Raw genomic sequence first — 21,270 nt, forward strand, 5'->3', positions numbered from 1 at the left:
CTTCAGGAATATGACTGAAAAAGTGCCTCAGGCCTGGAAAAATAATACATTTAATATTAACTGATTGAAAGTTTTAGTTTAGAAAACGATCTCTCCGCAGAAGAGACAGTTACAGGGATGGTAAAAACAGCTTGAATGTCTTAACAACATCAGGGAAACTGGGCAGAAGGAAGTGGTGCTTCAAATACAGCAATTCTGCAACATCTTTTATTGAGCCTCTCATTCTCCTTAATTGCCGGCCTCAACACGTTATGGAAAGAGATGAACTGTATAGGAAGCTCTGGGGACAGGTCATCTGAACTGTATAGGAAGCTCTGGGGACAGGTCATCTGAACTGTATAGGAAGCTCTGGGGACAGGTCATCTGAACTGTATAGGATGCTCTGGGGACAGGTCATCTGAACTGTATAGGAAACTCTGGGGACAGGTCATCTGAACTGTATAGGATGCTCTGGGGACAGGTCATCTGAACTGTATAGGAAACTCTGGGGACAGGTCATCTGAACTGTATAGGATGCTCTGGGGACAGGTCATCTGAACTGTATAGGAAACTCTGGGGACAGGTCATCTGAACTGTATAGGAAGCTCTGGGGACAGGTCATCTGAACTGTATAGGAAACTCTGGGGACAGGTCATCTGAACTGTATAGGAAACTCTGGGGACAGGTCATCTGAACTGTATAGGATGCTCTGGGGACAGGTCATCTGAACTGTATAGGAAGCTCTGGGGACAGGTCATCTGAACTGTATAGGAAACTCTGGGGACAGGTCATTGGAACTGTATAGGATGCTCTGGGGACAGGTCATCTGAACTGTATAGGAAGCTCTGGGGACAGGTCATCTGAACTGTATAGGAAACTCTGGGGACAGGTCATCTGAACTGTATAGGAAGCTCTGGGGACAGGTCATCTGAACTGTATAGGAAACTCTGGGGACAGGTCATCTGAACTGTATAGGATGCTCTGGGGACAGGTCATCTGAACTGTATAGGAAGCTCTGGGGACAGGTCATCTGAACTGTATAGGAAACTCTGGGGACAGGTCATCTGAACTGTATAGGATGCTCTGGGGACAGGTCATCTGAACTGTATAGGAAGCTCTGGGGACAGGTCATCTGAACTGTATAAGAAGCTCTGGGGACAGGTCATCTGAACTGTATAGGAAGCTCTGGGGACAGGTCATCTGAACTGTATAGGAAGCTCTGGGGACAGGTCATCTGAACTGTATAGGAAGCTCTGGGGACAGGTCATCTGAACTGTATAGGAAACTCTGGGGACAGGTCATCTGAACTGTATAGGAAACTCTGGGGACAGGTCATCTGAACTGTATAGGAAACTCTGGGGACAGGTCATCTGAACTGTATAGGAAGCTCCGGGGACAGGTCATCTGAACTGTATAGGAAACTCTGGGGACAGGTCATCTGAACTGTATAGGAAGCTCTGGGGACAGGTCATCTGAACTGTATAGGAAACTCTGGGGACAGGTCATCTGAACTGTATAGGAAGCTCTGGGGACAGGTCATCTGAACTGTATAGGAAACTCTGGGGACAGGTCATCTGAACTGTATAGGAAACTCTGGGGACAGGTCATCTGAACTGTATAGGAAGCTCTGGGGACAGGTCATCTGAACTGTATAGGAAACTCTGGGGACAGGTCATCTGAACTGTATAGGAAGCTCTGGGGACAGGTCATCTGAACTGTATAGGAAACTCTGGGGACAGGTCATCTGAACTGTATAGGAAGCTCTGGGGACAGGTCATCTGAACTGTATAGGAAACTCTGGGGACAGGTCATCTGAACTGTATAGGAAACTCTGGGGACAGGTCATCTGAACTGTATAGGAAACTCTGGGGACAGGTCATCTGAACTGTATAGGAAGCTCTGGGGACAGGTCATCTGAACTGTATAGGAAACTCTGGGGACAGGTCATCTGAACTGTATAGGAAGCTCTGGGGACAGGTCATCTGAACTGTATAGGAAACTCTGGGGACAGGTCATCTGAACTGTATAGGAAGCTCTGGGGACAGGTCATCTGAACTGTATAGGAAACTCTGGGGACAGGTCATCTGAACTGTATAGGAAACTCTGGGGACAGGTCATCTGAACTGTATAGGAAGCTCTGGGGACAGGTCATCTGAACTGTATAGGAAGCTCTGGGGACAGGTCATCTGAACTGTATAGGAAGCTCTGGGGACAGGTCATCTGAACTGTATAGGAAGCTCTGGGGACAGGTCATCTGAACTGAAGCTCTGGGGACAGGTCATCTGAACTGTATAGGAAACTCTGGGGACAGGTCATCTGAACTGTATAGGAAGCTCTGGGGACAGGTCATCTGAACTGTATAGGAAACTCTGGGGACAGGTCATTTGAACTGTATAGGAAACTCTGGGGACAGGTCATCTGAACTGTATAGGAAGCTCTGGGGACAGGTCATCTGAACTGTATAGGAAGCTCTGGGGACAGGTCATCTGAACTGTATAGGAAGCTCTGGGGACAGGTCATCTGAACTGTATAGGAAGCTCTGGGGACAGGTCATCTGAACTGTATAGGAAACTCTGGGGACAGGTCATTGAACTGTATAGGAAGCTCTGGGGACAGGTCATCTGAACTGTATAGGAAGCTCTGGGGACAGGTCATCTGAACTGTATAGGAAGCTCTGGGGACAGGTCATCTGAACTGTATAGGAAGCTCTGGGGACAGGTCATGAACTAGGAAGCTCTGGGGACAGGTCATCTGAACTGTATAGGAAACTCTGGGGACAGGTCATCTGAACTGTATAGGATGCTCTGGGGACAGGTCATCTGAACTGTATAGGATGCTCTGGGGACAGGTCATCTGAACTGTATAGGAAACTCTGGGGACAGGTCATCTGAACTGTATAGGAAGCTCTGGGGACAGGTCATCTGAACTGTATAGGAAACTCTGGGGACAGGTCATTTGAACTGTATAGGAAACTCTGGGGACAGGTCATCTGAACTGTATAGGAAGCTCTGGGGACAGGTCATCTGAACTGTATAGGAAGCTCTGGGGACAGGTCATCTGAACTGTATAGGAAGCTCTGGGGACAGGTCATCTGAACTGTATAGGAAGCTCTGGGGACAGGTCATCTGAACTGTATAGGAAACTCTGGGGACAGGTCATTTGAACTGTATAGGAAACTCTGGGGACAGGTCATCTGAACTGTATAGGAAGCTCTGGGGACAGGTCATCTGAACTGTATAGGAAGCTCTGGGGACAGGTCATCTGAACTGTATAGGAAGCTCTGGGGACAGGTCATCTGAACTGTATAGGAAGCTCTGGGGACAGGTCATCTGAACTGTATAGGAAACTCTGGGGACAGGTCATCTGAACTGTATAGGATGCTCTGGGGACAGGTCATCTGAACTGTATAGGATGCTCTGGGGACAGGTCATTTGAACTGTATAGGAAACTCTGGGGACAGGTCATCTGAACTGTATAGGAAGCTCTGGGGACAGGTCATCTGAACTGTATAGGAAGCTCTGGGGACAGGTCATCTGAACTGTATAGGAAGCTCTGGGGACAGGTCATCTGAACTGTATAGGAAGCTCTGGGGACAGGTCATCTGAACTGTATAGGAAACTCTGGGGACAGGTCATTTGAACTGTATAGGAAACTCTGGGGACAGGTCATCTGAACTGTATAGGAAGCTCTGGGGACAGGTCATCTGAACTGTATAGGAAGCTCTGGGGACAGGTCATCTGAACTGTATAGGAAGATCTGGGGACAGGTCATCTGAACTGTATAGGAAGCTCTGGGGACAGGTCATCTGAACTGTATAGGAAACTCTGGGGACAGGTCATCTGAACTGTATAGGATGCTCTGGGGACAGGTCATCTGAACTGTATAGGATGCTCTGGGGACAGGTCATCTGAACTGTATAGGAAGCTCTGGGGACAGGTCATCTGAACTGTATAGGAAGCTCTGGGGACAGGTCATCTGAACTGTATAGGAAACTCTGGGGACAGGTCATCTGAACTGTATAGGAAGCTCTGGGGACAGGTCATCTGAACTGTATAGGAAGCTCTGGGGACAGGTCATCTGAACTGTATAGGAAGCTCTGGGGACAGGTCATCTGAACTGTATAGGAAGCTCTGGGGACAGGTCATCTGAACTGTATAGGAAACTCTGGGGACAGGTCATCTGAACTGTATAGGAAGCTCTGGGGACAGGTCATCTGAACTGTATAGGAAGCTCTGGGGACAGGTCATCTGAACTGTATAGGAAACTCTGGGGACAGGTCATCTGAACTGTATAGGATGCTCTGGGGACAGGTCATCTGAACTGTATAGGAAGCTCTGGGGACAGGTCATCTGAACTGTATAGGATGCTTTGGGGACAGGTCATCTGAACTGTATAGGATGCTTTGGGGACAGGTCATCTGAACTGTATAGGAAGCTCTGGGGACAGGTCATCTGAACTGTATAGGATGCTCTGGGGACAGGTCATCTGAACTGTATAGGAAGCTCTGGGGACAGGTCATCTGAACTGTATAGGAAGCTCTGGGGACAGGTCATCTGAACTGTATAGGAAGCTCTGGGGACAGGTCATCTGAACTGTATAGGAAACTCTGGGGACAGGTCATCTGAACTGTATAGGAAGCTCTGGGGACAGGTCATCTGAACTGTATAGGAAGCTCTGGGGACAGGTCATCTGAACTGTATAGGATGCTCTGGGGACAGGTCATCTGAACTGTATAGGAAGCTCTGGGGACAGGTCATCTGAACTGTATAGGATGCTTTGGGGACAGGTCATCTGAACTGTATAGGATGCTTTGGGGACAGGTCATCTGAACTGTATAGGAAGCTCTGGGGACAGGTCATCTGAACTGTATAGGATGCTCTGGGGACAGGCCATCTGAACTGTATAGGAAGCTCTGGGGACAGGTCATCTGAACTGTATAGGAAGCTCTGGGGACAGGTCATCTGAACTGTATAGGAAGCTCTGGGGACAGGTCATCTGAACTGTATAGGAAACTCTGGGGACAGGTCATCTGAACTGTATAGGAAGCTCTGGGGACAAGTCATCTGAACTGTATAGGAAGCTCTGGGGACAGGTCATCTGAACTGTATAGGATGCTCTGGGGACAGGTCATCTGAACTATATAGGATGCTCTGGGGACAGGTCATCTGAACTGTATAGGATGCTCTGGGGACAGGTCATCTGAACTGTATAGGAAGCTCTGGGGACAGGTCATCTGAACTGTATAGGAAGCTCTGGGGACAGGTCATCTGAACTGTATAGGAAGCTCTGGGGACAGGTCATCTGAACTGTATAGGAAGCTCTGGGGACAGGTCATCTGAACTGTATAGGAAACTCTGGGGACAGGTCATCTGAACTGTATAGGAAGCTCTGGGGACAGGTCATCTGAACTGTATAGGAAGCTCTGGGGACAGGTCATCTGAACTGTATAGGAAGCTCTGGGGACAGGTCATCTGAACTGTATAGGAAGCTCTGGGGACAGGTCATCTGAACTGTATAGGAAACTCTGGGGACAGGTCATCTGAACTGTATAGGAAGCTCTGGGGACAGGTCATCTGAACTGTATAGGAAGCTCTGGGGACAGGTCATCTGAACTGTATAGGAAACTCTGGGGACAGGTCATCTGAACTGTATAGGATGCTCTGGGGACAGGTCATCTGAACTGTATAGGAAGCTCTGGGGACAGGTCATCTGAACTGTATAGGATGCTTTGGGGACAGGTCATCTGAACTGTATAGGATGCTTTGGGGACAGGTCATCTGAACTGTATAGGAAGCTCTGGGGACAGGTCATCTGAACTGTATAGGATGCTCTGGGGACAGGTCATCTGAACTGTATAGGAAGCTCTGGGGACAGGTCATCTGAACTGTATAGGAAGCTCTGGGGACAGGTCATCTGAACTGTATAGGAAGCTCTGGGGACAGGTCATCTGAACTGTATAGGAAACTCTGGGGACAGGTCATCTGAACTGTATAGGAAGCTCTGGGGACAGGTCATCTGAACTGTATAGGAAGCTCTGGGGACAGGTCATCTGAACTGTATAGGATGCTCTGGGGACAGGTCATCTGAACTGTATAGGAAGCTCTGGGGACAGGTCATCTGAACTGTATAGGATGCTTTGGGGACAGGTCATCTGAACTGTATAGGATGCTTTGGGGACAGGTCATCTGAACTGTATAGGAAGCTCTGGGGACAGGTCATCTGAACTGTATAGGATGCTCTGGGGACAGGCCATCTGAACTGTATAGGAAGCTCTGGGGACAGGTCATCTGAACTGTATAGGAAGCTCTGGGGACAGGTCATCTGAACTGTATAGGAAGCTCTGGGGACAGGTCATCTGAACTGTATAGGAAACTCTGGGGACAGGTCATCTGAACTGTATAGGAAGCTCTGGGGACAGGTCATCTGAACTGTATAGGAAGCTCTGGGGACAGGTCATCTGAACTGTATAGGAATGCTCTGGGGACAGGTCATCTGAACTGTATAGGATGCTCTGGGGACAGGTCATCTGAACTGTATAGGATGCTCTGGGGACAGGTCATCTGAACTGTATAGGAAGCTCTGGGGACAGGTCATCTGAACTGTATAGGAAGCTCTGGGGACAGGTCATCTGAACTGTATAGGAAGCTCTGGGGACAGGTCATCTGAACTGTATAGGATGCTCTGGGGACAGGTCATCTGAACTGTATAGGATGCTCTGGGGACAGGTCATCTGAACTGTATAGGAAGCTCTGGGGACAGGTCATCTGAACTGTATAGGATGCTCAGGGGACAGGTCATCTGAACTGTATAGGATGCTCTGGGGACAGGTCATCTGAACTGTATAGGAAGCTCTGGGGACAGGTCATCTGAACTGTATAGGATGCTCTGGGGACAGGTCATCTGAACTGTATAGGATGCTCTGGGGACAGGTCATCTGAACTGTATAGGATGCTCTGGGGACAGGTCATCTGAACTGTATAGGAGCTCTGGGGACAGGTCATCTGAACTGTATAGGAAGCTCTGGGGACAGGTCATCTGAACTGTATAGGAAGCTCTGGGGACAGGTCATCTGGATACTGGACAGCTCAACAGTAACAACAAACGGTTTGCAATTTATTTATACTGGTGAACCGGCGTTTGAGATGTGTGGTTACAAATATCAACAGTCCCTTATCTCTGGTATAATGTATCTTGGCATGCATCATTCAAGACTTAGTTTAAATTTTGTGCAGTGCAATGGACATATAATGTTCAATGTCTCAGGAAAGACTGTCTAGGTTGACAATACTCAGTATAGAAAACAGTCAGGCCCGCACCCTGAACCTACAGGCCGTGGTGAAAACATGTACACACAAAATAAGGAGGACTTCAGGAGACTCAAGCTGGAATTAATTTGATTTCATGTAATTGACCTTGCAGCCCATTTATGTAAGCTGTTACCGGCTGAGTTCAACAATAAATAGTGGATGAATTTATCCTTAAGACGACTACTTTTATTCCTCATTGCTAGGCTATTCCATGTTATCTTTTATTCCTCATTGCTAGGCTATTCCATGTCATCTTTTATTCCTCATTGCTAGGCTATTCCATGTCATCTTTTATTCCTCAATGCGAGGCTATTCCATGTCATCTTTTATTCCTCATTGCTAGGCTATTCCATGTCATCATTTATTCCTCATTGCTAGGCTATTCCATGTCATCTTTTATTCCTCATTGCTAGGCTATTCCATGTCATCTTTTATTCCTCATTGCTAGGCTATTCCATGTCATCTTTTATTTTCATAGGCTATTCCATGTCATCTTTTATTCCTCATTGCTAGGCTATTCCATGTCATCTTTTATTTGTCATTGCTAGGCTATTCCATGTCATCTTTATTCCTCATTGCTAGGCTATTCCATGTCATATTTTATTCCTCATTGCTAGGCTATTCCATGTCATCTTTTATTCCTCATTGCTAGGCTATTCCATGTTATCTTTTATTCCTCATTGCTAGGCTATTCCATGTCATCTTTTATTCCTCATTGCTAGGCTATTCCATGTCATCTTTTATTCCTCAATGCTAGGCTATTCCATGTCATCTTTTATTCCTCATTGCTAGGCTATTCCATGTCATCATTTATTCCTCATTGCTAGGCTATTCCATGTCATCTTTTATTCCTCATTGCTAGGCTATTCCATGTCATCTTTTATTCCTCATGCTAGGCTATTCCATGTCATCTTTTATTCCTCATTGCTAGGCTATTCCATGTCATCTTTTATTCCTCATTGCTAGGCTATTCCATGTCATCTTTTATTCCTCAATGCGAGGCTATTCCATGTCATCTTTTATTCCTCATTGCTAGGCTATTCCATGTCATCTTTTATTCCTCATTGCGAGGCTATTCCATGTCATCTTTTATTCCTCATTGCGAGGCTATTCCATGTAATCTTTTATTCCTCATTGCGAGGCTATTCCATGTCATATTTTATTCCTCATTGCTAGACTATTCCATGTCATCTTTTATTCCTCATTGCTAGGCTATTCCATGTCATCTTTTATTCCTCATTGCTAGGCTATTCCATGTCATCTTTTATTCCTCATTGCGAGGCTATTCCATGTCATCTTTTATTCCTCATTGCTAGGCTATTCCATGTCATCATTTATTCCTCATTGCTAGGCTATTCCATGTCATCTTTTATTCCTCATTGCTAGGCTATTCCATGTCATCTTTTATTCCTCAATGCGAGGCTATTCCATGTCATATTTTATTCCTCATTGCTAGGCTATTCCATGTCATCTTTTATTCCTCATTGCTAGGCTATTCCATGTCATCTTTTATTCCTCAATGCGAGGCTATTCCATGTCATCTTTTATTCCTCATTGCGAGGCTATTCCATGTCATCTTTTATTCCTCATTGCGAGGCTATTCCATGTAATCTTTTATTCCTCATTGCGAGGCTATTCCATGTCATCTTTTATTCCTCATTGCTAGACTATTCCATGTCATCTTTTATTCCTCATTGCTAGGCTATTCCATGTCATCTTTTATTCCTCATTGCTAGGCTATTCCATGTCATCTTTTATTCCTCATTGCGAGGCTATTCCATGTCATCTTTTATTCCTCATTGCGAGGCTATTCCATGTCATCTTTTATTCCTCATTGCGAGGCTATTCCATGTCATCTTTTATTCCCCATTGCGAGGCTATTCCATGTCATCTTTTATTCCTCATTGCTAGGCTATTCCATGTCATCTTTTATTCCTCATTGCGAGGCTATTCCATGTGATCTTTTATTCCTCAAGGCTATTTGATGTCATTTTTATTAAAAGTGTATAAATAGCAGCTAAATACGGTATACATTATAGCTATAGGTTGTACACTGCATCATGAAACAATACCTAGTAAGCTAGTGTTTTGAGGGTGGATTGACTTTTTTGGCATTAATAGACAACTTTCTATCCAAGTTGAGAGAGAGTGCGAGGGCGGCGCATGTCATGCAGGTTCAGGGATTATTTAAGATACTCTTTGAAGAGGTAGGGTTTCAGATGTTTTCAGAAGATGGGCAGGGACTCTGCTGTCCTAGCTTCAGGGGAGGCTGGTTCCACCATTGGGGTGCCAGGACCGAGGAGAGCTTAGACTGGGCTGAGCGGGAGCCACCTTCCCATACGGGTGGGAGGGCCAAGAGACCAGAGGTGGCAGAATGGAGTACTTGGGTTGAAGGTTAGGTCAGAGTTAGGTCAGAGTTTGTGAGCCTGTGTCCCAGGGCTGTAGAGTGTGAATTTGAAGGGTTTTCTACTTGCCTGACACTCAAACTGAATTCTTCCGCTGCTCTATCATTTGTTACATACTTCAGTCTGAGGCTGCCATCACTGAAGGCATTTGTGGTGATGTCAAAAATGAGTGGGTTCTGTACAAAACAAAGTAATCAGCAATTGGATCATCTCTAACCAATCAGAGTTTCAAAGCCAATGACAAATTTTCAAAATGCCACTAGCAATGCATATTCTGTCTCTGGCCCAACCCATCGGTTTCTGCGACCAATCAGACTGAATGGATTTCCATCCTGACTCATTATATGGGCGTGGCGTAGCACTTAACTGGAGCAAGGAGCTTGGGTAACAAGGCAAGTTTTCTACATAACACATTTGAAATGTATTTAGGAACTACACATACACTCCAAACTAGTCCAACCAACTGTATAAACGTATAGAAACACACAGGGATCAAAGAGAAGTGAAACAGCGGGGAGGGTCTTTGGAAACAGGAAGTAAAACTGAGTTGTCTTGAGGTGATGAAATGCTTCTGTATTTCATGGCAATATATTCTGGAGGGAGAGACACACAACTTGTGAGTCTGTTGTCTTCTGATTATGGTCGAAGAAGTATATACTCACAAGACTGGTGGAACATAAGAAGCTTGAAAAGAAATTGGACCAAACTTTGTGCTAATTGGAATCAAATAAGTGGCATTTGTCACCTCTTCCTCCAGAAATGAACTGACATTTTTTTATTTAACCTTTATTTAAAAACCTTTATTTAAAAAGGAAAAGACTGTTGAGTTTAGAAACACCATTTTGCGAGGGGGACCTGGCATCAAGAGCCTATTGATGAAATTTAAGATAACCATGCCAGAAATACGCAATGGGACTACATATTCACAACCAAGTATTTTTCTGTGCACTCTTATATGTTGCTGGATCCTTGTAAACCCATTCAGGGGCTATTCATTGAAAAAATGCACAGTCTGTGAATCTCTCAATGATACCAACATGAAAGTAATCTGTGGAAAGAAGAACCTCCAAACCATACCAGAAGACATTCCAAGAAAAGTAAGATCTTTAGACCTTTCCATCAACAACATTGTGATGATCAAAACATTTGATTTCAAAGATCTCTCAGCCCTCAAATCTTTAAACACTTCCTGCAACCGGATCTCTCATGTGGACGATGGGGCTTTTTCAGACCTGGTCATTCTTCAGGAGCTGAATCTAGCCAATAACAGACTCAACACCCTCTCAGACCACCTGTTTCAGGGCCTAGGCAAGCTCTCTGTGCTTCGACTAGACTACAACCACATCAAAATCATTTCATCCTCTACCTTTCAGAATCTCTCCAGCTTAAATGTATTAAACTTTTTTTTTTGCCTGCCATATTGCTACACTGACAACACTCAGTCTGCGTTATAACAACATGACTTTTTGACTCTGAGGGACTGCTTAAGTCCTGCACATACTTGACTAAGTTGGATATATCCCATAATGCTCTTACTCATCTGTCTCATCAGTCATTCAGCTCAATGAAGCAACTGACTACTCTAGATCTAAGTAACAATATGCTTTCTTCTGTGCCAAATGCCACTCATATAATACCCAATCTCTGACAATCTTGGGTCTCAGATACAATACCATCAGTAAACTAGGCTCATTCGATTTTGCCAATCTGACAGGACTAACATACCTCTCCATCTTTTCCACAATCAAAACTGACATTAAAGGCAATGTTTTTCAAGATTTGCAGGACTTAAAACTCCTAGATCTGTGAAGAAACAGTATCCCATCTTTACGTTATGTTTTTAAGAATGGTTTACAAAAACTAGAAAACTTGCAATTGGGAGGCAATATGCTAAGATCTATCCATAAAGGAGACTTTGAAAGCTTACAATCCCTCAAAACTTTGATTTTATTTGACAACTGAATTGACACTTTGGAAGACGGGGCCTTTCAGGGTTTGGTCAATCTTAAAATACTTCATTTGGCATCGAATAGATTGAGTAAAATAAACATTAGGGCCACTATGTTCAGAGGATGTTCAGCCTTAGAAAAACTTGATTTGAGTTGGAATCGTATTAAATATCTACATTATGGTGAACTTAAATCCCCAGCCTTTTCTCTTCTGCCGTCTCGAAAGGTCCTGATCATCTCCAGTCAGCATCCTTTTGGAACGTTGAATATACCAGCCAACTTTCTTAAAGATCTGAAATATTTATTGGCATTCAGCGCAAGGAGTCTTAACATTAAGTCCTTTCACCCAAACACATTCATCTACACACCACAGTTGTGGTCCCTTGACATCTGCCTGAATGAGTTCACAGCCCTGAGCACAGAGTTGTTTCACCCGATCCCACGACTCAACAGGCTATACCTGTCTAAAGCACAACTTCAGTCTTTTGATTTTCTCATAGAAGCTAAACTCACTCAACTCAGTTACTTACAGGTGAGAAAGAATGACTTTACAGTAGTCAGTGATACAATGATGGCGGCAGGGCAGCCTAGTGGTTAGAGCGTTGGACTAGTAACCGGAAGGTCCCTGAGCTGACAATGTACAAATCTGTCATTCTGCCCCTGAACAGGCAGTTAACCCACTGTTCCTAGGCCATCATTGAAAATAAGAATTTGTTCTTAACTGACTGCCTAGTTAAACTATTTTTTTTAAATGATACGTTCTTTACCTGCTTTAGTTTACTTGGACCTGCAAGACAAGACTTTACCTGTGACTGCAGCAATGCTTGGTTTATCCAGTGGGTGACAACAGAAACCAAACACAGGTTGTTGATGCCTATGACTTTACCTGTGACTGCAGCAATGCTTGTTTATCCAGTGGGTGACAACAGAAACCAAACACAGGTTGTTGATGCCTATGACTTTACCTGTGACTGCAGCAATGCTTGTTTATCCAGTGGGTGACAACAGAAACCAAACACAGGTTGTTGATGCCTATGACTTTACCTGTGACTGCAGCAATGCTTGTTTATCCAGTGGGTGACAACAGAAACCAAACACAGGTTGTTGATGCCTATGACTTTACCTGTGACTGCAGCAATGCTTGTTTATCCAGTGGGTGACAACAGAAACCAAACACAGGTTGTTGATGCCTATGACTTTACCTGTGACTGCAGCAATGCTTGGTTTACCCAGTGGGTGACAACAGAAACCAAACACAGGTTGTTGATGCCTATGACTTTACCTGTGACTGCAGCAATGCTTGGTTTATCCATTGGGTGACAACAGAAACCAAACACAGGTTGTTGATGCCTATGACTTTACCTGCAACTATCCGGTCCATATAGGAGGTACCAAACTGTTGGACCTTGACACCCACTACTGTTCAGTAGATATAGGATTCTTCTACTTCATCTCCTCCACTTCTCTGGTCCTCTTAACCTTGCTGGGGTCTTTTATCTACCATCTCCTGAGATGGCAGTTGGTCTACACCTACTATCTCTTTCAGGCTTACCTCTAGGACACAAAGCGGAGGAACGTCCGTGTGACTCATCAGTATGATGCCTTCGTCTCCTACAATGGCCACGATGAGCCCTGGGTCCTGAGGGAACTTCTGCCAGAGCTGGAGGGAAACCAAGACTGGAAGCTGTGTCTACATCACCGTGACTTCCAGCCAGGCAAACCCATCGTAGACAACATCACAGACGCCATCTACGGGAGCCGCAAGACCATCTGCATGATCAGCCGTCGCTAACTTTATGATGAAATGTCAAATGAAATGTGTTATGAAATATATTATGCTATTTGATGATGAATTTATGAGGAAATGTTTGACTTATTTACTCGTTATGTTCTCCTAGTTCTCTAGCTTTCTGGAACTTTAAAACGTTAGGTTTTAGGTGTAAGAGTTAAGATTCTTGAAATTGTTAAATGTAAGTGAAAGCTTTATATAACCACCTTTTGTATCTTTGTGATGAAAAACGCTTTGAAAATAAAATGTCAAATACATTTGTCATCTTGTTTTTATGTGAACTCTGTTTTTGACGAGCTATAAACTTTTCCTCCTGATTCTATAGAACCCAGGAAGAGGCATGGCTCCCCTCAGCTCCTTCTTACATCATTACCATGACTCACTGTCAATCATAGCCATTTCCAAATGACACAGATAAACCATCACTCAAAAATATACATCTTTCACTCTCTCTTCTCTTCTTACCTCTGTTGGCATATTGCCCAGATGGAGGGTAACCAGTTGTTTATGACACTCTGAATCAGCTCAGACTCATTTGAGGAATCAAGTGTACCTGTACACTGGTGCCATACAACCAAGCCTGGCTCACAACTTTGACTTCTTCTTCAATTCTCCACACGGCAGTTACGGCTGTGGAATGTACTCCAGTAGCTTCCACACAGTAATAAGACAATGTTAAATGACTGTAGGTATAATGGAGTTGTTATATATTTACCAGACTTATAGTATTGGGGGTAGACCATTACAGGGCTGCCTGGGGTGATGGGCAAAACATCAGCACCACATCATTGTCCTGCTCACATTTTGAGTGTAATTCTAGACCTGGGTATTGATCATAGTCTAAATGAGCAGTTCCTTTCAGACATGTTATTGTTTACAAAGTCATAAAATCATACATTTATCCACAGCAATATAAATACAGTACATTTATCCACAGCAATATGAATACAGTACGTTTACCCACAGCAATATAAATACAGTACGTTTACCCACAGCAATATGAATACAGTACATTTACCCACAGCAATATAAATACAGTACGTTTACCCACAGCAATATGAATACAGTACATTTATCCACAGCAATATGAATACAGTACATTTACCCACAGCAATATGAATACAGTACATTTACCCACAGCAATATGAATACAGTACATTTACCCACAGCAATATAAATACAGTACGTTTACCCACAGCAATATGAATACAGTACATTTACCCACAGCAATATGAATAGTACGTTTACCCACAGCAATATAAATACAGTACGTTTACCCACAGCAATATGAATACAGTACATTTACCCACAGCAATATGAATACAGTACGTTTACCCACAGCAATATGAATACAGTACATTTACCCACAGCAATATGAATACAGTACATTTACCCACAGCAATATGAATACAGTACATTTATCCACAGCAATATAAATACAGTACGTTTACCCACAGCAATATGAATACAGTACGTTTACCCACAGCAATATGAATACAGTACGTTTATCCACAGCAATATGAATACAGTACGTTTATCCACAGCAATATGAATACAGTACGTTAACCCACAGCAATATAAATACAGTACGTTTATCCACAGCAATATAAATACAGTACGTTTACCCACAGCAATATGAATACAGTACGTTTACCCACAGCAATATAAATACAGTACGTTTACCCACAGCAATATAAATACAGTACGTTTATCCACAGCAATATGAATACAGTACGTTTACCCACAGCAATATGAATACAGTACGTTTACCCACAGCAATATAAATACAGTACGTTTATCCACAGCAATATGAATACAGTTTATCCACAGCAATATGAATACAGTACGTTTATCCACAGCAATATAAATACGTTTATCCACAGCAATATGAATACAGACGTTAACCCACAGCAATATAAATACAGTACGTTTATCCACAGCAATATAAATACAGTACGTTTACCCACAGCAATATGAATACAGTACGTTTACCCACAGCAATATAAATACAGTACGTTTACCCACAGCAATATAAATACAGTACGTTTATCCACAGCAATATGAATACAGTACGTTTACCCACAGCAATATGAATACAGTACGTTTACCCACAGCAATATAAATACAGTACGTTTATCCACAGCAATATGAATACAGTACGTTTATCCACAGCAATATGAATACAGTACGTTTATCCACAGCAATATAAATACAGTACGTTTATCCACAGCAATATGAATACAGTACGTTTATCCACAGCAATATGAATACAGTACGTTTACCCACAGCAATATGAATACAGTACGTTTACCCACAGCAATATGAATACAGTACGTTTACCCACAGCAATATGAATACAGTACGTTTACCCACAGCAATATGAATACAGTACGTTTACCCACAGCAATATGAATACAGTACGTTTACCCACAGCAATATGAATAATATTTACCCACAGCAATATGAATACAGTACATTTATCCACAGCAATATGAATACAGTACATTTATCCACAGCAATATGAATACAGTACATTTATCCACAGCAATATGAATTTACCCACACAGTACATTTATCCACAGCAATATGAATACAGTACATTTATCCACAGCAATATGAATACAGTACATTTACCCACAGCAATATGAATACAGTACGTTTACCCACAGCAATATGAATACAGTACATTTACCCACAGCAATATGAATACAGTACATTTATCCACAGCAATATAAATACAGTACGTTTACCCACAGCAATATGAATACAGTACGTTTACCCACAGCAATATGAGTACGTTTATACAGAATACATTTATCCACAGCAATATGAATACAGTACGTTTACCCACAGCAATATAAAGCGTTTATCCACAGCAATATGAATAATACGTTAACCCACAGCAATATAAATACATTTATCCACAGCAATATGAATACAGTACATTTACCCACAGCAATATGAATACAGTACGTTTACCCACAGCAATATGAATACAGTACATTTACCCACAGCAATATGAATACAGTACATTTACCCACAGCAATATGAATACAGTACATTTACCCACAGCAATATGAATACAGTACATTTATCCACAGCAATATGAATACAGTACATTTACCCACAGCAATATGAATACAGTACATTTACCCACAGCAATATGAATACATTCATTTTCCATGATAGTTCCACTTCCCAAATCTCACGTTACCTGATGATATGAAAATAGTTCCACCCCAATTTAAACAGTTCAAGTTTCATTCAGAACCTTCATGTGGTAAAAATGATGTGTTTCTTACAGGTCAATTCATTTGTTCAAAGCTTCAGTCATATTCTTCTTCATTACCAATATTACATACAGTGGGGCAAAAAAGTATTTAGTCAGCTACCAATTGTGCAAGTTCTCCCACTTAAAAAGATGAGTGAGGCCTGTAATTTTCATCATATTTTCACCATCAACTTTTACCATCAATTTTCATCACTTCAACTATGACAGACAAAATGAGAAAATAAATTCCAGAAAATCACATTGTAGGATGTTTAATGAATTTATTTGCAAATTATGGTGGAAAATAAGTATTTGGTCACCTACAAACAAGCACGATTTCTGGCTCTCACAGACCTGTAACTTCTTCTTTAAGAGGCTCCTCGGTCCTCCACTCGTTACCTGGATTAATGGCACCTGTTTGAACTTGTTATCAGTATAAAAGACACCTGTCTACAACCTCAAACAGTCACACTCCAAACTCCACTATGGCCAAGACCAAAGAGGCCTCTCTCATTATTTTAAGTGGGAGAACTTGCACAATTGGTGGCTGACTAGATACTTTTTTGCCCCACTGTATCATTACACATTCATATTGAATAGATACTGTATCTAACATTCCAGAGGATACGTTGGTATGTTAATATTTAATGTTAGAATAGGTTTTGTTTCTTGCAGTACTGTTGTGTCAGTATCATTACACATTCATAATGTATAGATACTGTATCTAACATTCCAGAGGATACGTTGGTATGTTAATATTTAATGTTAGAATAGGTTTTGTTTCTTGCAGTACTGTTGTGTCAGTGTGAATAGAGAGAGGGTCCTGAGACAGAGGTCAGATGCAGACCCACAGTAAAGGTTAGTCCATCTGTTCAGTGGCCTTTGAAGCCCAGCCATACCCCCTCTCTTATCAACAGTCCCCTGTTCTTATAGCTCCTCTCCCTCCCTCTCTCCTCCCTGACTCTCCCATTCCTCTCTACCCAAACTCCCCTTTGTTCTCCCTCCTCTCCCCCTTTGCTCCCTCCCCTCCCCCTTTGCTCCCTCCCCTCTCCTCTTTGCTCCCTCCCCTCTCCTCTTTGCTCCCTCCCCTCTCCTCTTTGCTCCCTCCCCTCTCCTCTTTGCTCCCTCCCTCCCCTCTCCTTTTTGCTCCCTCCTCTCTCCTCTTTGCTCCCTCCCTCCTCTCTCCTCATTGCTCCCTCCCCTCCCCCTTTGCTCCTCCCTCTCCTTTTGCTCCCTCCCTCCCCCTCCTCTTTGCTCCCTCCCCTCCCCCTTTGCTCCCTCCCCTCCCCCTTTGCTCCCTCCCCTCTCCTCCCCCTTTGCTCCCTCCCCCTCTCCGCTTTGCGCCCTCCCTCCCCCTTTGCTCCCTCCCTCCCCTCCCCCTTTGCTCCCTCCCCTCTCCTCTTTGCTCCCTCCCTCCCTCCTCTCTCCTCTTTGCTCCCTCCCCTCCCCCTTTGCTCCCTCCCTCTCCCTCTTTGCTCCCTCCCTCCCCTCTCCTCTTTGCTCCCTCCTCTCTCCTCTTTGCTCCCTCCCTCCCTCCCCTCTCCTCTTTGCTCCCTCCCTCCCCCTTTGCTCCCTCCCTCTCCTCTTTGCTCCCTCCTCTCTCCTCTTTTCCCTCCCTCCCTCCCCTCCTCTTTGCTCCCTCCTCCCTCCCTCTCCTCTTTGCTCCCTCCCTCCCCTCTCCTCTTTGCTCTCTCCCTCCCCTTTCCTCTTTGCTCCCTCCCTCCTTCTCCTCTTTGCTCCCTCCCTCCCTCTCCTCTTTGCTCCCTCCCTCCCCTCTCCTCTTTGCTCCCTCCCTCCCCTCTCCTCTTTGCTCTCTCCCTCCTCTCTCCTCTTTGCTCTCTCTCTCCTATCTCCTCTTTGCTCCCTCCCTCCCTCTCCTCTTTGCTCCCTCCCTCCCCTTTTGCTCTCTCCCTCCTCTCTCCTCTTTGCTCTCTCCCTCCTCTCTCCTCTTTGCTCCCTCCCTCCCTCTCCTCTTTGCTCCCTCCCTCCCTCTCCTCTTTGCTCCCTCCCTCCCCTCTCCTCTTTGCTCTCTCCCTCCTCTCTCCTCTTTGCTCTCTCCCTCCCTCTCCTCTTTGCTCCCTCCCTCCCTCTCCTCTTTGCTCCCTCCCTCCCCTCTCCTCTTTGCTCTCTCCCTCCCTTTCCTCTTTGCTCCCTCCCTTTCCTCTTTGCTCCCTCCCGTCTCCTCTTTGCTCCCTCCCCTCTCCTCTTTGCTCCCTCCCTCCCCTCCCCTCTTTGCTCCCTCCCCTCTCCTCTTTGCTCCCTCCCCTCTCCTCTTTGCTCTCTCCCTCCCCTTTCCTCTCTGCTCCCTCCCCTCCCCTCTTTGCTCCCTCCCCTCTCCTCTTTGCTCCCTCCCTCTCCTCTTTGCTCCCTCCTCTCTCCTCTTTGCTCCCTCCCTCCTCTCTCCTCTTTGCTCTCTCCCTCCTCTCTCCTCTTTGCTCTCTCCCTCCTCTCTCCTCTTTGCTCCCTCCCTCCCTCTCCTCTTTGCTCCCTCCCTCCCCTCTCCTCTTTGCTCTCTCCCTCCCCTTTCCTCTCTGCTCCCTCCCCTCCCCTCTTTGCTCCCTCCTCTCTCCTCTTTGCTCCCTCCCTCCTCTCTCCTCATTGCTCCCTCCCCCCCCCTTTGCTCCCTCCCCTCTCCTTTTTGCTCCCTCCCTCCCTCTCCTCTTTGCTCCCTCCCCCCCCTTTGCTCCCTCCCCTCCCCCCTTTGCTCCCTCCCCTCCCCCTTTGCTCCCTCCCCTCTTTGCCCTCCCCTCCCCTTTGCTCCCTCCCTCCCCTCCCCCTTTGCTCCCTCCCCTCTCCTCTTTGCTCCCTCCCTCCCTCCTCTCTCCTCTTTTCTCCCTCCCCTCCCCTTTGCTCCCTCCCCTCTCCTCTTTGCTCCCTCCCTCCCCTCTCTCCTCCCTCCTCTCTCCTCTTTGCTCCCTCCCTCCCTCCCTCTCCTCTTTGCTCCCTCCCCTCCCCCTTTGCTCCCTCCCTCTCCTCTTTGCTCCCTCCCCTCTCCTCTTTGCTCCCTCCCTCCCTCCCTCCCCTCCTCTTTGCTCCCTCCCTCCCTCCCTCTCCTCTTTGCTCCCTCCCTCCCCTCTCCTCTTTGCTCTCTCCCTCCCCTTTCCTCTTTGCTCCCTCCCTCCTTCTCCTCTTTGCTCCCTCCCTCCCTCTCCTCTTTGCTCCCTCCCTCCCCTCTCCTCTTTGCTCCCTCCCTCCCTCCCTCTCCTCTTTGCTCCCTCCCTCCCTCTCCTCTTTGCTCTCTCCCTCCCCTTTCCTCTTTGCTCCCTCCCTCCTCTCCTCTTTGCTCCCTCCCTCCCTCTCCTCTTTGCTCCCTCCCTCTCTCCTCTTTGCTCCCTCCCTCCCTCTCCTCTTGCTCCCTCCCTCCCTCTCCTCTTTGCTCTCCCTCCCCTTTCCTCTTTGCTCCCTCCCTCCTTCTCCTCTTTGCTCCCTCCCTCCCTCTCCTCTTTGCTCCCTCCCTCCCCTCTCCTCTTTGCTCCCTCCCTCCCCTCTCCTCTTTGCTCTCTCCCTCCTCTCTCCTCTTTGCTCTCTCCCTCCTCTCTCCTCTTTGCTCCCTCCCTCCCTCTCCTCTTTGCTCCCTCCCTCCCCTTTCCTCTTTGCTCTCTCCCTCCTCTCTCCTCTTTGCTCTCTCCCTCCTCTCTCCTCTTTGCTCCCTCCCTCCCTCTCCTCTTTGCTCCCTCCCTCCCTCTCCTCTTTGCTCCCTCCCTCCCCTCTCCTCTTTGCTCTCTCCCTCCTCTCTCCTCTTTGCTCTCTCCCTCCCTCTCCTCTTTGCTCCCTCCCTCCCTCTCCTCTTTGCTCCCTCCCTCCCCCTCTCCTCTTTGCTCTCTCCCTCCCTTTCCTCTTTGCTCCCTCCCTTTCCTCTTTGCTCCCTCCGTCTCCTCTTTGCTCCCTCCCTCTCCTCTTTGCTCCCTCCCTCCCCTCCCCTCTTTGCTCCCTCCCCTCTCCTCTTTGCTCCCTCCCCTCTCCTCTTTGCTCTCTCCCTCCCCTTTCCTCTCCTCCCTCCCCTCCCTCTTTGCTCCCTTGCTCCTCTTTGCTCCCTCCCTCTCCTCTTTGCTCCCTCCCTGCCCTCTCCTCTTTGCTCCCTCCCTCCTCTCCTCTTTGCTCCCTCCCTCCCCTCTCCTCTTTGCTCTCTCTCTCCCTTTCCTCTTTGCTCTCTCCCTTTCCTCTTTGCTCTCTCCCTCCCCTTTTCCTCTTTGCTCCCTCCCTTTCCTCTTTGCTCTCTCCCTCCCCTTTCCTCTTTGCTCCCTCCCTCTCCTCTTTGCTCCCTCCCTCCTCTCTCCTCTTTGCTCCCTCCCTCCCCTCTCCTTTGCTCCCTCCCTCCCTCTCCTCTTTGCTCCCTCCCTCCCTTTCCCTTTGCTCCTCCCTCCCTCTCCTCTTTGCTCCCTCCCTCCCTCTCCTCTTTGCTCCTCCCTCCTCCCTCTCCTCTTTGCTCCCCCTCCCTCCCTCTCCTCTTTGCTCCCTCTCCTCCCTCCCCCCTCCCCTCCTCTTTGCTCCCTCCCTCCCCTCTCCTCTTTGCTCCCTCCCTCCCTCTCCTCTCTGCTCCCTCCCTCCCTTCCCCTCTCCTCTTTGCTCC

General features: G+C 45.9%; 1 protein-coding gene, 1 long non-coding RNA gene and 1 pseudogene across 2 annotated transcripts in view; all 3 read left to right on the forward strand.

Moving 5' to 3' along the window:
* The window catches only part of minar1 (membrane integral NOTCH2 associated receptor 1), a 104,272-nt gene that overhangs the window by 20,359 nt on the left and 62,643 nt on the right, over window positions 1-21,270 (forward strand). The window lies entirely within an intron of this gene.
* LOC124035514 lies at window positions 10,651-13,686 on the forward strand. The gene is made up of 2 exons (XR_006838747.1): window positions 10,651-10,788; window positions 13,187-13,686. It is a non-coding gene; the product is annotated as an uncharacterized LOC124035514 (long non-coding RNA).
* On the forward strand, window positions 11,168-12,574 carry LOC124035512 (annotated as a pseudogene).

This window comes from Oncorhynchus gorbuscha, linkage group LG05, assembly GCF_021184085.1.
Source record: "Oncorhynchus gorbuscha isolate QuinsamMale2020 ecotype Even-year linkage group LG05, OgorEven_v1.0, whole genome shotgun sequence".
Lineage (NCBI taxonomy): Eukaryota > Metazoa > Chordata > Actinopteri > Salmoniformes > Salmonidae > Oncorhynchus > Oncorhynchus gorbuscha.